The 19309-nt window shown below is 35.1% G+C and overlaps 1 pseudogene; it reads left to right on the top strand.

The window, feature by feature from the left end:
• The first annotated feature begins 6861 nt into the window (after nucleotides 1–6861).
• Nucleotides 6862–6972, top strand: LOC127904931 (small nucleolar RNA R71; annotated as a pseudogene).
• Nucleotides 6973–19309: the final 12337 nt, after the last annotated feature.

The raw sequence follows: 19309 nt of genomic DNA, 5'->3' as shown, positions 1-19309 counted from the left end.
ATCAATCCTTTGAATTGTGAGATATACCTGCATTCAAAACAAGCATTTACCATAAATTAAAGATATATTATATTATTAGACTTGTTATTATAAAACATGCTTTAGTTAGGGAATTTAACGATACTTTAGTGCAATACGATGATATAAAGCCTTAATGAGAATGCACTTTTAAGTACTAATCACACCCCCCAACCAGCTTATTACTAGTCCCTAGTAATCAAAGCGTTAAAATACAAAAACAATTTGCAAGTTCCACAAAGCAAGGTATTCATCATTTAACTTCCATTAATCTATCCAAATAAACAAACTCTCATTAAATTTATATATCTGCTTCATACTTCTTAAACAAGATATTAATAAACCTTCTTTTTGTGCTCAGTAAATCAAAACATAGCTATGGAGCTTTTCATGGAAGAAAACAAAATTTTTGTTCCAATGTTTAAGGTTAACTTCCTTGGGTTGGGATTATTATCTCTTTTGTTTTTTTTTTTTTTTTTTTTTTTTGAAAGCAAGAATTTATAATACAATGTATCTTGAACCCATGTAACGAGCTTTTAGCTAATGACTCCCAGACCAGTTGGTCTTAGGGCATCAGGTGTTGAGACACCCCTACGAGCTTAGTAACTCGGGTTGCAGATACTGACACGTAGATAGTGCAATGTTTGATTCCCTTAAGCTTTTCTCCTTAACCCATGTAACAAGCACTAGGCCAATAGCTCCCAAGTCAGTTGACTTTAGGGTACTAGGTGTTAAAACACCCCTTCGGGCTTAATTGCTTAAGTCAAGGAGGCTACGAAACCAAACTTATCTACTTTTTTATTTATTTATTTGTTTTTTTTTTGTTTTTTTTTTGTTTTTATATATATACTGTCCCTTTCCCTTAGTTGTTACCTTTAACAAAAGAACATAAATAATGTAATAATCCAATATGCAACCCACAATCATATGTTAAAGTGTGTGTGTGAAAATGAAGGTTTAAGAATACTTGTTAAATAAGTATATGAGCAGAATTTAAGTGATAACAATGCGAGAGTTTGTAAATCTGAATATTTCAAGAAGTATTATAATAGACCTTGTTAAGAATGTTTACTAAGATGCGTCTCAAGAGTCACTAAAGTTCATCCTTTACTCTGCCATCCTAGTAACAACAGGTTTGCAAATGGTTGTAATAATAGAAAACACAGTTAGTTAATAATTTTTTTTTTTTTTTTTTTTTTTTTTTTTGTAATATCAACTACTACCCTCTCCCCCCAACCAAAACGAGACATTGTCCTCAATGTTGTAAGGTAGAAAGATAGAGTATAGAAGACATCACCTGAAACAGCGACTACTGACAAACCTGAAACACACTTAAACAAATACAAGAAACAACAAAACACAAATACTATACCATTAATAAAACCAAAAGACACAATATTTCACAAACTAAGGCTCAAATCCAATCTAAGCTTTTTACGGCGTTCCGTGATTGACCAATTAAGTCGACTCATAGAGGAATCAACTACAGGGATGAAAGATTGAAGTTCATCAATCAATTGTTCAGCAGTAGCAGCAGAGATGAGGATTTGTCGCGCTGAAAATGTTAGAAATTGTTGTTCCACAGCATGATCAAGAAAAGACAGTAAAGTATTATAAAAACCATTAACATTTAGCAAACCTATAGGTTTCTGGTGAATGTTCAGCTGAGCCCAAGATGAAATATGAAATATCTCTTCTAAAGTTCCCAAACCACCTGACAATCGGACCTTTGCTTCAATCAGCCATCGAATATCTTCAGGAATTCCATGGTTCATTAACAACCTCAATCTTTCACACCTAGCACGGTAAATTTTTGTAATCGCATTCTGAGGCAGGGCGGGAAAATACTTTTTCAATTTTTCAAGAGTGGTGTCCATTTTTCAAAAGAGAAGTGGATGAGAGATGCAAAGAAAAGAGAAGGAACAAGAAATTGAACAAATATATACACAGATATCAGTTATCATGGGAAACTGAAAGAACCGACTTAAGAGTCACGGAGTACCGTTATCCGCCATTTGACCGGGGTTGGAGAAAGACTAGCAAAACAAGAGTCACATAAAAAGAAACACAAAAACAATGTGAAAAAAATAATATAATCAACCTTTATATACAGGATCATTCAAACCAATGGATTCAATTTCACTAGGAAAATTATCAAAGTAAGCTTTCAAACGATGTCCATTTACCTTAAAAACATTGCCATTCTTTGGATTCTCAATATCAAAGGCCCCATAATGATACACATGTTTCACAATAAATGGACCGCTCCATCTTGATCTTAGCTTTCCAGGAAATAAATGGAGTCGAGAATTATAAAGCAAAACTTTTTGACCAACATCAAATGTTTTTCTCAAGATTCTCTTATCATGAAACTCTTTGATTCTTGCTTTATGAATTTTTGAATTTTCATATGCATCATTTCTTATTTCCTCAAGCTCATTTATTTGCAACTTACGCAGATGGCTACCATCATCCAGGTTTGAATTGAAAGCTTTAATAGCCCAATAAGCTTTGTGTTCAAGTTCCACAGGCAAATGACAAGGTTTTCCATAAACCAACCTATAAGGTGACATACCTAATGATGTTTTAAAAGCAGTGCGATAAGCCCAAAGTGCATCATTAAGTCTTAAAGACCAGTCCTTCCGATTAGGGTTCACTGTTTTTTCCAAGATTTGTTTGATCTCCCTATTAGCAAGTTCTACTTGTCCATTTGTCTGAGGGTGATAAGGGGTGGCAACTTTGTGTGTGATTCCATATTTCTTCATTAAAGACTCAAATGGCTTGTTACAGAAATGTGTTCCACCATCACTTATCATGACCCGAGGGATTCCAAATCGACTCAAAATATTTTCTTTCAAAAACTTGATCACTGTTTTATGATCGTTGTTACGACTTGGAATTGCCTCTATCCATTTTGAAACATAGTCTACTGCGACTAATATGTACACAAAACCAAATGATGGAGGAAATGGACCCATAAAATCTATACCCCAACAGTCAAAGATTTCAATGACAAGAATAGTATTTAAAGGCATCATGTGACGTCTTGAAATAGATCCTAGCTTTTGACAATTTTCACAAGTTTTGCAGAATGCATGCGTGTCTTTGAACATGGTGGGCCAATAAAATCCACATTGTAAGATTTTTGCAGTTGTCTTTCTTGATGAGAAATGACCCCCACATGCCTCAGAATGACAAAATTTAATGACACTACTTACCTCATTGTCGGGAATGCATCTTCGAAATATTTGATCAGGACAATATTTGAACAAGTAAGGGTCATCCCAATAAAAGTTCTTCACTTCGTTCAAGAACTTTCTTTTGTCTTGGGTACTCCAATGAGCTGGCAAATGTCCTGAAACAAGAAAATTAACTATATTAGCAAACCAAGGCATCGTAGAGACAGAAAGTAAAGATTCATCAGGAAAGTAGTCATTGATTGGTGTGATGTCAGATCTCGAATCAGTTGTCAATCTTGACAAATGATCCGCGACAACATTTTCGGTGCCTTTCTTATCCTTGATTGTGATATCGAATTTTTGAAGTAACAAAATCCACCGCACCAATCTAGCCTTAGAATCCTTCTTAGAAAGAAGATATTTCAACGCTGCATGATCGCTAAAAATAATAACAGGTGAGCCAACAAGATAAGATCTGAATTTTTCACATGCAAATACTACTGCAAGTAATTCCTTTTCAGTGGTGGTGTAATTCATTTGAGCACTATTTAAAGTTTTACTTGCATAGTAAATCACATAGGGTTTCTTATCTTTTCTTTGTCCTAAAACAGCACCCACGGCATAATCACTAGCATCACACATTATTTCAAAAGGTAATGACCAATCAGGAGGTTGAATGACAGGAGCAGAAGTAAGCAAGTTTTTAAGTTTAACAAAGGCTTCTTCACAATGTTCAGTCCATTCAAAAACATTATCCTTTGTTAGAAGGTTACACAATGGCTTAGATATTACACTAAAATCTTTGATGAACCTTCTATAAAAACCAGCATGTCCTAAGAATGATCTAACGTTTTTAACAGATTTTGGTGTTGGCAAGTTAGCAATTAACTCGATTTTAGATTTGTCAACCTCAATTCCTATTGATGAAACAATGTGACCAAGTACAATGTCGTTTGTTACCATAAAATGACATTTTTCCCAATTTAGCACAAGATTCTTCTCTTCACACCTGTTCAAAACCTTTTCCAAGTTAGTTAAACAATCATCAAATGAATCACCAAAAACAGAAAAATCATCCATAAAAATCTCAAGAAAACGTTCAACCATATCACTGAATATGCTAAGCATGCATCTTTGAAACGTGGCTGGTGCATTACATAATCCAAAAGGCATCCTTCGGTATGCAAATGTACCAAATGGACATGTGAAAGTAGTTTTCTCTTGATCTTCAAATGCAATTTCAATTTGGTTATAACCTGAATAGCCATCTAGAAAACAATAAAATTCATGACCTGCAACTCTTTCTAGAATTTGATCCATGAAAGGTAAAGGAAAATGATCTTTTCTAGTCATTGAATTAAGTTTTCTATAGTCAATGCACATGCGCCAACCAGTAATAGTCCTAGTTGGAATTAACTCATTCTTCTCATTTGTTATCACAGTAACTCCAGACTTTTTAGGTACAACTTGGGTAGGACTTACCCATTTGCTGTCAGAAATAGGATAAATGATTCCATTATCTAGAAGCTTAATGACTTCATTTCTCACTACTTCTTTCATATTAGGATTAAGCCTTCGTTGCATTTCTCTAGAGGGTTTAGCATTTTCCTCTAAATAAATCTTGTGTGTGCAAATCAAAGGACTAATTCCTTTTATGTCAGCTATGGTCCATCCTAATGCATTTTTGTGCATTTTCAGAGTTTGTAATAACTTACCTTCTTGATGAACATTAAGTTTGGAAGAAATTATTACCGGAAAAGTTTCATTTTCTCCCAAAAATGAGTATTTGAGATTAAATGGTAATGGCTTCAAATCGGGTTTTGGTGGTTGAACACTTGAAGGTATGGACTCAATTGATCGTGGTGGCAATTCCTCAATTTTTAGTCTCCAACTATTTGCCTTTGATTCTTCCTGAAAATAAACCATTTGCAAATCATCAGATTCATTAAACTCAGTTTCACTGGAAGTGTTTTCAAATTGATCACAAATTAATTTTTCAATAAAATCTACTTCCTGTAAATCATTATCATCTCCAGGTTGCTTGCAAATGTTAAAAACATTCATCTCCAATGTCATGTTTCCAAAAGATAACTTCATCACTCCATTCCTACAATTAATCAATGCATTAGAAGTTGCAAGAAATGGACGTCCTAAAATAACAGGAATTGAATTGCATGCTTCAATAGGTTGTGTATCCAAGACAATAAAATCCACAGGAAAGATGAATTTATCAACTTGTACTAACACATCTTCAATTATTCCTCTAGGCACTTTTACAGATCTATCGGCAAGTAAAAGAGTTACAGAAGTAGGTTTTAACTCACCTAGATTGAGACTTTGAAAAACCGAATATGGAAGTAAATTCACACTAGCTCCAAGATCAAGTAAAGCTCTATCAATTTTATGTTCTCCAATAAAGCAAGAAATTGTAGGACAACCAGGGTCTTTATATTTCAAAGCATTATCATTCTGAAGAATGGCACTTACTTGTTCGGCTAAAAAGGCTTTCTTTTTCACATTCAGTTTTCTCTTCACAATGCACAGATCTTTCAAAAATTTAGCATAAGACGGTACCTGTTTAATAGCATCTAACAAAGGTATATTGATCCTTACCTGTTTGAAAGTTTCAAAGATTTCAGAATTATGATTGACTTTCCTTTGTTTGGTCATGGCATGAGGAAATGGAAGTGCTGGTGGGGAATCAGTCTCCTCCTTGCAGTGTTCAGGTTCAACCCTTTCCTTACCCTCAGAGACTAACTCATCTTCTTTCTCACAAGGTTCAAGAACGGGTTTTTCAATAACCTTACCACTGCGGAGAGTTGTGACTGATTTGACTTGATCCATATGTTGGCTTCCGGAACCACTTGCACTTGAATTGTATTGCCCTTTGGGATTTTGCTGGGGTTGAGATGGAAACTTACCTTTCTCCTGAAAACTAAGAGCAGATGTGAACTTTGCAAGAGTATCTTTTAGATCTGTCATGGTTTGAGCATTTTGAGAGTTGATTGTCTCTTGCTTTTCAATGAATGCATGCAGTGTTTCCTCAAGATTTCTTCTAGGAGGGGGAATATAAGGAGGTGCATATCCATGAGAATTTTGAAAATTATGTTGTGCTTGAAATGGTGGCTGTGAAGTTTGTGCATTATTGTTACCACTCTTCCAACTGAAATTTGGATGATTTCTCCAACCAGGGTTGTACGTTTGCGAGTATGGGTTATGACTTGGCCTTTGGAAACTATTTAAAGCATTGGCTTGTTCATGGAGACACTCCTTAAAAGAAGGCAAAGTTGGACAATTATTGGTTGAGTGTTCATTAGTTTCACAAATTTGACACACAATTTCTTGAACAGATTTTATTTGACCACTCTTTTTTAATTCTAGTGCCTCAACTTTTCTAGCTAAAGATGCAAATTTGGCTTGGAGGTCATGATCTTCCCTAAGGTTGTACATGCCTCCATTAGATGTATGAGGTTGAGTTTTACCTGGTGCCTCACACGTACCTGTGGTGTCCCAATTTTGAGCATTTTCAGCTAGCAAGTCTAGGTACTCCATTGCTTCATCAGGGTCTTTATCTTCAAAAGTTCCATTGCACATCAATTCCACCATTTGTCTATCTTTAGGTGTTAACCCTTCATAAAATTGTGAGACCAATCTCCATGTTTCAAAACCATGATGAGGACAGGTATTAAGCAAGTCTTTATATCTATCCCAACACTTGTAAAATGTTTCTCCTGGTTTTTGAGTGAAAGTGGTGATTTGTCTTTTGAAAGAGTTTGTTCTGTGAGATGGAAAAAACTTCTTTAAAAATTGTTGTTGCATTTCATCCCAAGCACGAATGGATCCTGACCTAATATTTTGTAGCCATGTTTTAGCTTTATCTTTTAATGAAAAAGGAAAAAGCTTTAATCTGATGGTGTTCATGCTACAATTTAAGTCATTATAGGTGTTACAAACTTCTTCAAATTCTCTTAAATGCAAATATGGATTTTCTAATTCTAAGCCATGAAAAGTGGGTAAAAGTTGAATAATACCTGGCTTAAAATTAAAATGAGAAGCATCAGGAGGAAAAACTATACATGATGGTGCACTTGTTCTTGTTGGATTCATGTGATCTCTAAGTGTTCTCACATGATTATTCTCATTATTCTCATTATGAATTGACTGGTTATCTTCTTCGGCCATGTTTTGTAAAGAAAATGAGGATTTCCTAGAAAGTCTACCACTTAATGTACGTGTCCAAACTCTCATGCAAGTGCAAAAGAAAAGAAAAGAAAAATAAAAAGAAAAAGAAAAGGAACAAAATTAGAAAAACAAATAAAAGTAAAAAACAAAAGAAAATAAAAGAAATATAAAATTGATACAATACTTACCTCCCCGGCAACGGCGCCAAAAACTTGACACGACCAAAAGATTGATGTCTTCTCCCAAGTGCAGGAGTGTCGAAGTAATAAATAACCCGGCAAGACCGGGGTCGAACCAATGTCTATTCTTAAAAATATGAGACTCATTAAATTGATCATTTCTAAAAAGGGTAATGAATTTGTATGGATGGTAAAACTAAGGTTTTGGCTCCACTTTTTAAAAATATCCAAAATAGACCCTATGTATGGGTGCTCGCAAGAATAAGGAATAATATGTCGTAACACATAAAAGTTATCAAAAACATATTTACAAATAAAGACAACAAAAAGAAGTTTTTTTAAAATCATATGTTATCACTTTGAGAGTGACCTCGTTGATAGGATAAAAAATTAGTGTATGATGAAAAAAATAAATCTATGGGTGCCACTTATACTCATTGGGCCAATATGGAATCATGTTGACCTAGCCCGGGTATACTCGCAAGAACAAGGAATAATATGTCGTAACACATAAAAGTTATCAAAAACATATTTACAAATAAAGATAACAAAAAGGAAGTTTTTTTTTTAAATCATATGTTATCACTTTGAGAGTGACCCCGTTGATAGGATAAAAAATTAGTGTATGATGAAAAAATAAATCTAGAGGGTATTGTTATCTGATTCATGTTCATGCTTAACAAAATAAAACTGTAATTTATCAAAATAATATGTAATTATTTTTATATTTTTATGTTTTTTTATATGAAAATGCTCCTACCATCCTTTTAAAAAAAAACACAATGAACACATTCACAATGTACATTTATACGCAAAAACACATTATATTGAAAAATTAAACACAAAAAAAATCAAACATGTACACACAAATCACATCCATGCATAAAATTATCGGCACATATACACAATATCAAACAAGTAAAATCATAAAAAAAAATAACAAATCCAATATTCAACAACATGTTAAAATTATTCAAAAGCCAATTTAGGGTTCGATATTGACCTTTTAGAGTGCATGGAGTCAATGAGAGCAGCTGGACTCAGGAAAAGAATTTCCCGGAATAGAGAGGGCAATATTGGTGCATGGACCCACTTACCACCATTTATAGGTCACATAACCTAGTTTATCATAAATTCTGCCCTTTCAGCATCCTTTTTATATCGATAATGTTGACTATTGCCACTTAAAGTGAGAGAACAAGCCATAGAAATTTCATCAGTTTATCCCTTTTCTTCTCTTTATCGTGACTTCTTCTTTCTCTTTTTTAGATGGATATTATTGTTGCTATAGGGGCCGACATTGATGGTTGTGGTGGTCTGTGTTGCCATGGACAACATCCAGTGCTAAAAAGAGGGGCAAGACCTTGAGGGAGAGAAAGATGAGAGTGGATGACATGAATTTTAAGGAGATAGTGATACGAACTAAGTCAAGTCCGAATTTGGCCTTCAAATGTCTGCTGACCAGTTTTGCAAGATCAGACATATCTCTCAAATTGTACATCAGAACGAGCTGATATTTACAAGGAGATACTAGATACATAGAAATATGTTCAGGTCAAATGGAGTTCGGAAACATATTATTTCAGAGGGTTGAAGTTACTAGACAAATCTGTTAAAATTAAACCTTTTATGTACTATTTAGGACATATTTGGAGCTAAATGTCGAAATTTGATGTGATTCAAATTGTTCTAGAAACTAGACATCTTAAGCTTTTCAACCATATATGGTAGGCCCATTAATTCATCCAAACGAGAGAGAATGACGTGTTGAAGTCAAGAATGGAAATTAAAGATTCAGACTAAATGGAAGAATTTTAGCATGAAGAATTTATTTTTATTATCCTATTTTATTTATTTATTTATTTAATGTTGAATAATTATTTTTAATTTGAGTTTGTTCTGGCCCATTAGATATTTTTTAGGGATTTATTTCATTATTGGACTTATGTTAGTTGATTACTAGCTTAAGCGCATTAACTTGCAATCCAAACATGGTCTATTAGGGTTAATTAATGGAGATTATATTATGTTTTTTTTAGTTGCAAATCTCATTAGCAAGTTGAAGAATAAACGTGAGTTTTCCTTTTGTTTTTTTTTTTATTATGGCAAAACAACCTTTCATTATAGGGAAAAATATCGTACACTGACTTATTGAAGATTATCTGTGGTGTCATTCGCATATTTACGGTTCTTAGATACAATGTTATCTCTGGGTCCAAGTTTTTTTCCAATACCTTTGGTTCTTGGGTATATAGTTACCTCTAGATCAAAGTTCTATCAAATCTGATTTTCAGCTTTCCGAGTTGTTATTTACTTCGTTAGGGGTTGCTTGACCATGTGATCAAGAGGTCTATATTAGTTGGTATCAAAGCTAGGCTCTAAAAATCAGGTTATATCCTTCTTTTTTTCTTGTTAGTTTTAGCTTTCTTAGCTTTAGTTGTCTTTGATTCAATTTTTAATTATTTCATGTCTAGAGCTTAGTAGTTTGCACCTAGGGTTCCTTAAAAAAAGATATTATTTTAGTTTGTTGTTGTCTCAGAATATATCCAAAGAATAAAGAGTAAAAAAATAAGAAAAGAACGTCTAAAAGTCACTTTCATCGAATCTTCCACAATACACAAACAAGGGAGAATTTAGACTAAAACAACTCAAACAATGCTTAAATTTTGTATACTGGTTCTAAGAGTCCTAATAGCACCCCGTATAATATTCAAACTCATTTAGAGATCGTTTGCTATAGCAACCAAGGTTGGGATTAAACTTGTCATAACATGTCAGATTTATATCAGAAGGGAGTTTTGTGTCAAATAAATTCAAAAACTCTCAAATTTTATATAATTAGTTTTAATATTCTAATAGCACCCCAAATAAAACTTTAGATCATTTTAAGTTTGTTTGCTATAGGAACTAAATTCAGGATTGAAACTTGTCGTAACGGGTCTAATTCATGTCAGTAATTCAAACTTGTTTTGCTGCTATTATTTTTCAATTATGACAGTATAATAACATCATAATTGATATATTTAGGTGTTATTTAATTTTTTTTATATAACCTTGGCATCTTTTTTCTTTCTTTCGCGTCTTCAAAAACATCTATTTTTTGTACAACTTTGTTTGTTACTCATGAAATTATAATCATAGTTTTGTCTTTGCTTCTTTTCATATTTTTATTTCTTCTTGAGTTATATACAAATATTTGGATATGCTACCAAGGCTATTATATTTGAGTGAAGAGTCTATATTTGAGTGAAACATGAGAGGAGTGTAAACACGTGAGGGAGTGAGTGAGAAATATATATATTTCTTGTCAACTAACTAATTTTTAGATTCAAAGATGTCAAAGGCAAGTAACAACATAGCACCATAGTGAGGAGATAATGAAATTGTAACTTAGTTACGCATTATAAATTAGCAATGGGTCGACTGACCAATTAATTTAGAGATAGGTTGAATATATTGGAGAGACAACATTTTAATGATCATAGTGGGGTTCAAATTAGGCTTGAGCGAAGATAATTTAATGTTAGAAGGGCTGTTAGGCGAGTTAACACTAATGTAGATGAGTTTGTGGCTGATAATACAGACATACGTGATGTTTATTTTGAAAATGTGTCTGTGAGAAATGGGGAACATTTTGGATAATAGCAGAATTGTTAGTTTGTAAGGGAAATATATGGTGATAATTTTGGCCAGATAGGTAATTATAGGTACCAAGACCATATTGCTAAGTTAGGTGGAGATTTTGGTAAAATTAAGTTGAAAATATTAGCTTCTCAAGAGAAGAATGATCCAAAAGTTTAATTAGAATGAGAGAAGAATGTTGAGTGGATTTTTAGTGTCATAATTATCTAGAGCCCAAGAAAGTCAAGCTTGATGTGATTGCTCTTACTGACTATGTCATTGTGTGGTGGGATTAATTCGTGACAAATTGCGGGAGGAATTATGAGAGGCAAGTTGATATTTGGGATGAGATGAAATCCTTTACAAGAAGGAGATTTGTGCCAAACCACTATTATAGAGAATTGTATCAAAGGTTGCAAAGTTTGAGTCAAGAAACAAAGAGTGTTGACGAGTACTTCAACGAGATGAAACTTGTTATGATTCAAGCTAATATTGGGGAGGATACTATAGCTAGATTCAAGCTAATGTTGGGTAGGATACTATAGTTAGATTCATGAACGACCTTAATCATGATATAACTCATATTATAAAGTTGTATCATTATGTAGAGTTAGAGGAGATGGTGCATATGACCGTGAAAGTGAAGAAATAACATAAATGAAAGGGCACCATTTGGCAAACACAACCATTAAGCCCTTTGAAACCTTGGAAACCTAATTGGAAGGCTAATACTAGGGGTGATCCATCACAGCAGAATGAGAACGGCAAGGTCGAATACTCTAGAGAGAAGAAAGACACCTCGATCACTGTTAAAGTTAGCAATATTACTCTTACTTTTTATAACCGTGACATTAAATGCTTTCATTGTCTAGGTTTTGGTCATGTTGCTTTATAATATCGAAACAAAAGGGTCATATTTATGAAAGCTAATAATGAGGTTGAGACCGATGGGGAGGATGAAGAGAAGATGCCACCATTGGAGGATTTTAATGATGTTTATATTGAGTATCCGATTAAGGGAGAGGCTCTTGTGGTAAGGAGAGCACTGAGTATGCATGTCAAGGTGGATGATTTAGAAGGTTAGAGAGAGAGAACATATTTCACATGAGATGTCATGTTCATAATAAGGTATGTAGTTTAATTATAAATAATGGTAGTTGCACTAATATAGCTAATACTGAATTGGTGAGAAAGTTGAGCTTGCACACTACCAAACATCTCATACCTTATAAATTATAGTGGTTGAATGATGGTGGTGAAGTAAATGTGAATAAGCAGGTTTTGGTTGCTTTTTATATTGATAAATATTGTGATGAGGTGTTATGTGATGTTGTGACAATGCAAGCTAGTCATTTGTGTTTGGTAGACCATGACCGTATGATAGCAGAGCTATGCATGATGGAGTGAAAAATAGGTATTCCTTTAAAATAAATGGAAGACCTGTAAATCTTGTATCTTTGACACCTAAGTAAATATATGATGAGCAACTATAATTGAAGAAGGAGAAGATGGTCGAGGAGTAGAGCTTGTATATCAGGGGGACCTTCTTTGGTAACAAGGTTCTTCTTGGTTTTGATGGTGATGTTATTCTTCGGTTTGATACTGATTTATTGACCTTATAAGATGTTTTTGATAATACAGATTCGAAGTTAAATATTTTTTAAAAAGGAAAGTATGATACAAACCAAGTCAAGTTTGGATTTAACCTTAAAATGTTTCCTAACCAGTTTTGCAAGACTGAGCATATCTCTCAAACTATACATCAAAACGAGCTAAAATTTTACAGGGAGATACTAGACATATGGAAATATGTTTTTTTTTTTAAAATTTCAGGTCAAATGGAGTTCAAGAACATTTTATTTCAAAGGGTTGAATTTACTAGATAAATCTTGTCAAATCTGCCAGACTAGACCTTTAGTGTACTATTTAGGACATATTTGGACCTAAAGGTGGACTTTTGTTGTGATTCAGGTTGTTCTGGAAACTAGATATCTCAAGCTTTTCAACCATATATGATAGGCCCATTAATTCATCTAGACAAGAAAGAACAATGTGTTTGAAGTTAGGAATGAAAATTTGCCAAGAATATGCAAAAATTGGAGATTCAGGCTATATGGAGGAATTTTAGCATGATGAAGACTTTGTTTTTATTATTCCATTTTATTTATTTATTTAATTTTGAATAATTATTTTTAATTTGGGTTTGTTCTAACCTATTAAATATTGTTTAAAGGTTTATTTCATTATTGGACTTATGTTAGTTGATTACTAATTTAGGTCAATTAGCTTGCAACCTAAAAGGAGTCTATTTGGGTTAGTTAAAGAAGACTTTATTATGTTTTTTTTTTACTTCAAATTTTAAGAGCAAGTTGGAGAATAAACGTGAGTTTTTCTTTTCTTTGTTTGTGGCAAAACAACATTTCTTTGTAGGGACAAAGATCATACACTGACTTATCAAAGATTATCTGGCTTTGTGGCATCATTCGCATAGGATTTTTAGATACAAGGTTATCTCTAAGTCTAAGTCTTTTTTAATACCTTCGGTTCTTAGTTATAAGGTTATCTCTATGTCAAGGTTATCTCTATGTCAAAGTTCTATCAAACCTGATTTTCAGCTTTTTTAGTTGTTATATACTTCGTTGAGGGTTGCTTGACCATGTGATCAAAAGGTCTGCATTAGATGATTTGGATCATTGATGAATGTGTGTTGTTGTGGTAGTGAAAAAATGAAGGTGGTTTGGTCTAGATTCAAGCAGGGAATTATGTGTGAACATGATGAGATGAATTTTAATGAAGAAAATGAATAGGAGATATGGCGAGGGCCAGAGCTTTTGTTAAAGATGCTTAAGGTTTTTTTGGAGCTATGGTTAGAGGTTGAAGAAGGGTATGCTAGGTTTTGTTTTGTGGCATATTTTTATTATTTTTATTTTTTCCTTCTTTCTCTCTCTTCAACACATTTTGTAGCTCTTAACAGTTTATCTATTTTTTTTCTCTCATAATTGTATTTTTTAGCTCTCCTTCAATGGAGGCTAGTTTTTTTTTTTTTACCACCCCTCTGTTAAATATTAGGATTTGATTTACCAGTTAAACTGGGTCATTAATAATTCCTATTGTATAGGAACACTTAGCTGTAGTTTGCTTAGCTGTAGTGTGTCTTTGTCTTTAACTGTCCACGTTGCTCTCCACGTCACAAAAGGAGTGGGCACGTTTTTAGCTTATTCAGTTTCTTTCTGTTTGCTTTGCTTCTGTTTGTAAGGCTATTAAATAGCCAATCCTCTCTTAATGAAAGTACACAGTTATTGTTCAAATCTTCTGAGATCAACATTTGGTATCAGAGCTTTTCAATTTGTGTCACAGGGTGTGCAGTTGAAATTGTGAGAAGCAGCAGCTATCCACACGAGAGTTAGAGAGAAACCAAAGAATTAGAGAGAAAACAAGAGACAGAGAGAAACACGAGAGACAGAGAGAAAAATGTCAGAAGGGAATTTTGTGCAGCCATCAATTCCAAAATTTGATGGGCATTATGATCATTGGTCCATGCTTATGGAAAATTTCTTTCGCTCGAAAGAATATTGGTCTTTAATCGAACAAGGAGTGCCTACAGCAGTAGAAGGAGCACCTCTCACAGAGACCCAAATGAAGGTGATTCAAGATCAGAAATTGAAGGATCTAAAAGCTAAGAACTATTTGTTCCAAGCAATAGATCGATCCCTCCTGGAAACGATTCTCAAGAAAGACTCAGCAAAGGATATATGGGACTCATTGAAACAAAAATACCAAGGCACGGCTAGGGTCAAACGTGCCCAGTTACAAGCACTTCGAAAGGAATGGGAGATTCTGCAGATGAAGGTGGGTGAATCCGTGAATGATTATTTTGCTCGGACTTTGACGATAGCAAATAAGAAACGAATTCATGGTGAACAGATGAATGATGTTGTTGTCATTGAAAAGATTTTACGATCAATGACACCAAAATTTGATTATGTAGTCTGTGCTATTGAGGAATCAAATAATGTGGAAGTCATGTCCATAGATGAATTGCAAAGTAGCCTCCTGGTGCATGAGCAACGTATGAATTATCATACGGTTGCAGAAGAACACGCCTTGAAGATAACTTATGAAGCAAACTTTGAAGGAAGAGGACGGGGACGTGGAGTTTACAGAGGAAGAGGAAGAGGACGTCACAGGCCAAGCTTTGATAAGTCCACTGTGGAATGCTACAATTGCCATGATCTTGGGCATTTTCAGTATGAATGTCCAAAGAAAGGACTGAGAGCAAACTTTGCTGACACAAGTGAAGAAATGTTGTTGATGGCCTATGTCGAAGAGCAACAAATCAGTACTGCTGAAGTTTGGTTTTTGGACTCAGGATGCAGCAACCATATGTGCGGGAAGAAGGAACTTTTTTCTGATCTTGATGAGACTTTCAGAGAGACGGTAAAACTGGGGAACAACTCTTGCATGACAGTAATGGGGAAAGGCAACATACGGATCAGAGTCAACGAAAATACTCAGGTATTCACTGGTGTTTTTTATGTACCGGAGCTAAAGAGTAATTTGCTGAGTATAGGGCAGCTTCAAGAGAAGGGGCTTGCAATTCTAATAAAAAATGGAAAATGCAAGGTTTATCATCCTAATCGAGGGCTGATTATTGAAATTAAAATGTCCTCAAATAGAATGTTTGTTCTACTTGATCAACGTCCATCCGAAGAGCAGATTTGCTATAGCTCTTTGACAGATGACTCAGCTGGAATTTGGCACCGTCGATATGGTCACTTAAGCTATGATGGATTGAAGACTCTTCAACAGAAAAACATGGTGCAGGGACTGCCACATATCAAGCCTCCTGTGATACTGTGTGAAGAATGCATGCTTGGAAAGCAAGCGAGAGATCCTTTCCCGAAGAGCAGTACTTGGAGAGCCACCCGAATTCTTCAACTGGTGCATTCGGACATATGTGGACCTATCAAACCTATTTCAAACAGCAACAAGAGGTATTTCATCAGTTTCATAGATGATTTTAGCCGTAAAGTCTGGGTCTATTTTTTGACAGAAAAATCGGAAGCTTTTTATACCTTTAAAAGGTTTAAAAATCTTGTGGAAAAGGAGACAGGGGTGTATTTGAGTGGGCTAAGGACTGATCGTGGAGGTGAATTCACGTCAAATGAATTCAACAATTTTTGCAATGAACATGGCATACGACGACAACTTACGGCAGCATACACACCTCAACAAAACGGTGTGGCGGAAAGGAAAAATAGAACCATTATGAATATGGTTCGTAGTATGTTGAATGAGAAGAAATTTCCCAAGAATTTCTGGCCAGAAGCTGTAAATTGGTCTGTTCATTTACTAAATCGAAGTCCCACACTAGCTGTCAAAAATGTAACCCCCGAAGAGGCTTGGAGTCACATTAAGCCTTCGGTATCCTACTTTAGGATTTTCGGGTGCACAGCCTATGTCCATATTCCTGATGCGAAAAGAACCAAGTTAGATAACAAAAGCTTGAAATGTGTCTTTCTTGGTGTTAGTGGGGAAGCAAAGGCATATAGACTATTTGATCCACTGTCCAAAACTATTATCATCAGTAGGGATGTAAAGTTTGAAGAAGATGGCCACTGGGATTGGGATCATGGCTATGCAGAGGCTGTTATGGCTGATTTAGACTGGGATGATGTTCATGTTCATGCACTTGACAGTCACGGAGACAATGCAATTCCTGAAAGTGACAGTGATGTAGCTGCCACTAGTACTCATCCAATCAACACGCATGAAGGTGTTGAAGTCGCTGCTGCTGATGAAGCTACTGCTGAAGAATCAGTACCTGCATCACGTGTAAATGCAGGGAGAAGTGATGCTGGGAAAAGTGTGCATGGTGGTGTGCATGCCGAATCAAGTGTGAATGCTGGGAGACGTGTGCATGATGGTGTGCATGCAGAAACCATCTTGCCCACTGCCACAGAATCCAACACAGAAGAAGGAAGAGTGCGAAGACCACCACGCTGGATGCAAGATTACATTGGTAGTGAACAACTATCTGATACAGATGACTTTGCATTTTTTGCTTTGTATGCAGATAATGATCCATTAAGCTACACAGAAGCAGTGAAGAGTGACATATGGCAGAGAGCTATGGAAGCAGAATTGAATGCTATTGAAAGGAATGACACATGGGAGCTCACCATGCTGCCTGCAGGAGGAAAAGTAGTGGGAGTTAAATGGATTTTCAAGACAAAATTGAATGAGAACGGTGAGGTGGATAAACACAAAGCTCGTCTCGTAGCAAAGGGATATACGCAACAACATGGAATAGACTATGCTGAAGTCTTTGCACCGGTAGCTCGGTTGGATACCATTCGATTAGTCATCTCAATTGCAGCTCAAAAGGGATGGGTTATCTATCAATTGGACGTGAAATCGGCTTTCTTGCATGGGGAGTTAAATGAAGAAGTTTATGTTGCGCAGCCTCCTGGATATGAGAAGAAAGGAAAAGAGCAAATGGTATACAAGCTAAAGAAAGCACTGTATGGACTCAAACAGGCTCCTCGCGCCTGGTATAGCCGAATCGAATCATACTTTGCTGATCAAGGCTTCAAGAAATGTCCTTATGAACATACATTGTTTATAAAAACAGGAGATGAAGGTAATATCTTGATCGTATGCCTTTATGTTGACGATTTAATATTCACCGGTAATGATGTGAATATGTTTGATGAGTTTAAGCAATCCATGATGAATGAATTTGATATGACTGATTTGGGGAGGATGAAATACTTTCTGGGTATTGAAGTTTTGCAAAGTTCAAATGGAATATTTGTTGGGCAAAAGAAATATGCACAATCAATTCTTGAGAAATTTAAGATGGATGGCTGCAATTCTGTTAACATTCCGATTGTTCCTGGTATGAAGCTTTGCAAGGATCATGGTGGATCAAGAATAGACAGCACACTATACAAACAAATTGTGGGTAGTCTAATGTATTTGACCTCCACTAGACCCGATATGATGTTTGTTGTAAGTCTTCTCAGCAGGTACATGGAAAGCCCCACTGAACTTCATTTAATGGCTGCAAAAAGGGTTTTCAGGTACCTAAAGGGGACAGTCAGTTATGGGATATTCTATAAGAGAGGAGGACTTGAAGGGCTTAATGTGTATTCTGATAGTGACTACGCTGGCGATATTGAAGATCGGAAAAGCACGTCAGGTTATGTCTTCATGTTAAACTCAGGAGCTGTCTCATGGTCTTCAAAGAAACAACCCATAGTGACATTGTCCACCACGGAAGCTGAGTTTATAGCAGTAACGTCTTGTGCTTGTCAGGCAATATGGCTCCGAAGAATTTTGCAGCAGCTGGGACATAATCAAGAAGGTCCTACGACAATTCTTTGTGACAATAGCTCTGCCATCAAGCTTTGCAAAAATTCAGTCTTACATGGACGTAGTAAGCATATTGATGTTCGGTTTCATTTTATTCGAGAGCTTACTAGCATGGGTATCATAGAAGTAACACACTGTCCAACTCAAAGTCAAGTTGCGGATATAATGACCAAACCATTGAAGAATGATGCCTTTGTAAAATTACGGGGTCTGATGGGAGTTTGTTCTGTGTCAAGTGTAAACTGATGCACTTGGCATTCAGTTTAAGAGAGGATGTTAAATATTAGGATTTGATTTACCAGTTAAACTGGGTCATTAATAATTCCTATTGTATAGGAACACTTAGCTGTAGTTTGCTTAGCTGTAGTGTGTCTTTGTCTTTAACTGTCCACGTTGCTCTCCACGTCACAAAAGGAGTGGGCACGTTTTTAGCTTATTCAGTTTCTTTCTGTTTGCTTTGCTTCTGTTTGTAAGGCTATTAAATAGCCAATCCTCTCTTAATGAAAGTACACAGTTATTGTTCAAATCTTCTGAGATCAACACCCTCTCCCTCTTTTCTAAAATTTATTCTCTATTTATAGTAATTTTTTTTCATTTCCTCTTAATATTATTATGTGGGGAGCAAATAACCAAATTTCACTTTGGTTCTTTTTTTTTTGTTTTGCGTTTCACCCACCAATCTTCTTTTTTAATATTATTTCTTATTTTATCATTTTTTTTATGGATTGAATATTTTTTAAAGATGTAAAAAGG

The sequence above is a fragment of the Populus trichocarpa genome, chromosome 1 (genome assembly GCF_000002775.5).
Source record: "Populus trichocarpa isolate Nisqually-1 chromosome 1, P.trichocarpa_v4.1, whole genome shotgun sequence".
NCBI lineage: Eukaryota > Viridiplantae > Streptophyta > Magnoliopsida > Malpighiales > Salicaceae > Populus > Populus trichocarpa.
This window is presented reverse-complemented; position numbering and strand designations above follow the sequence as displayed.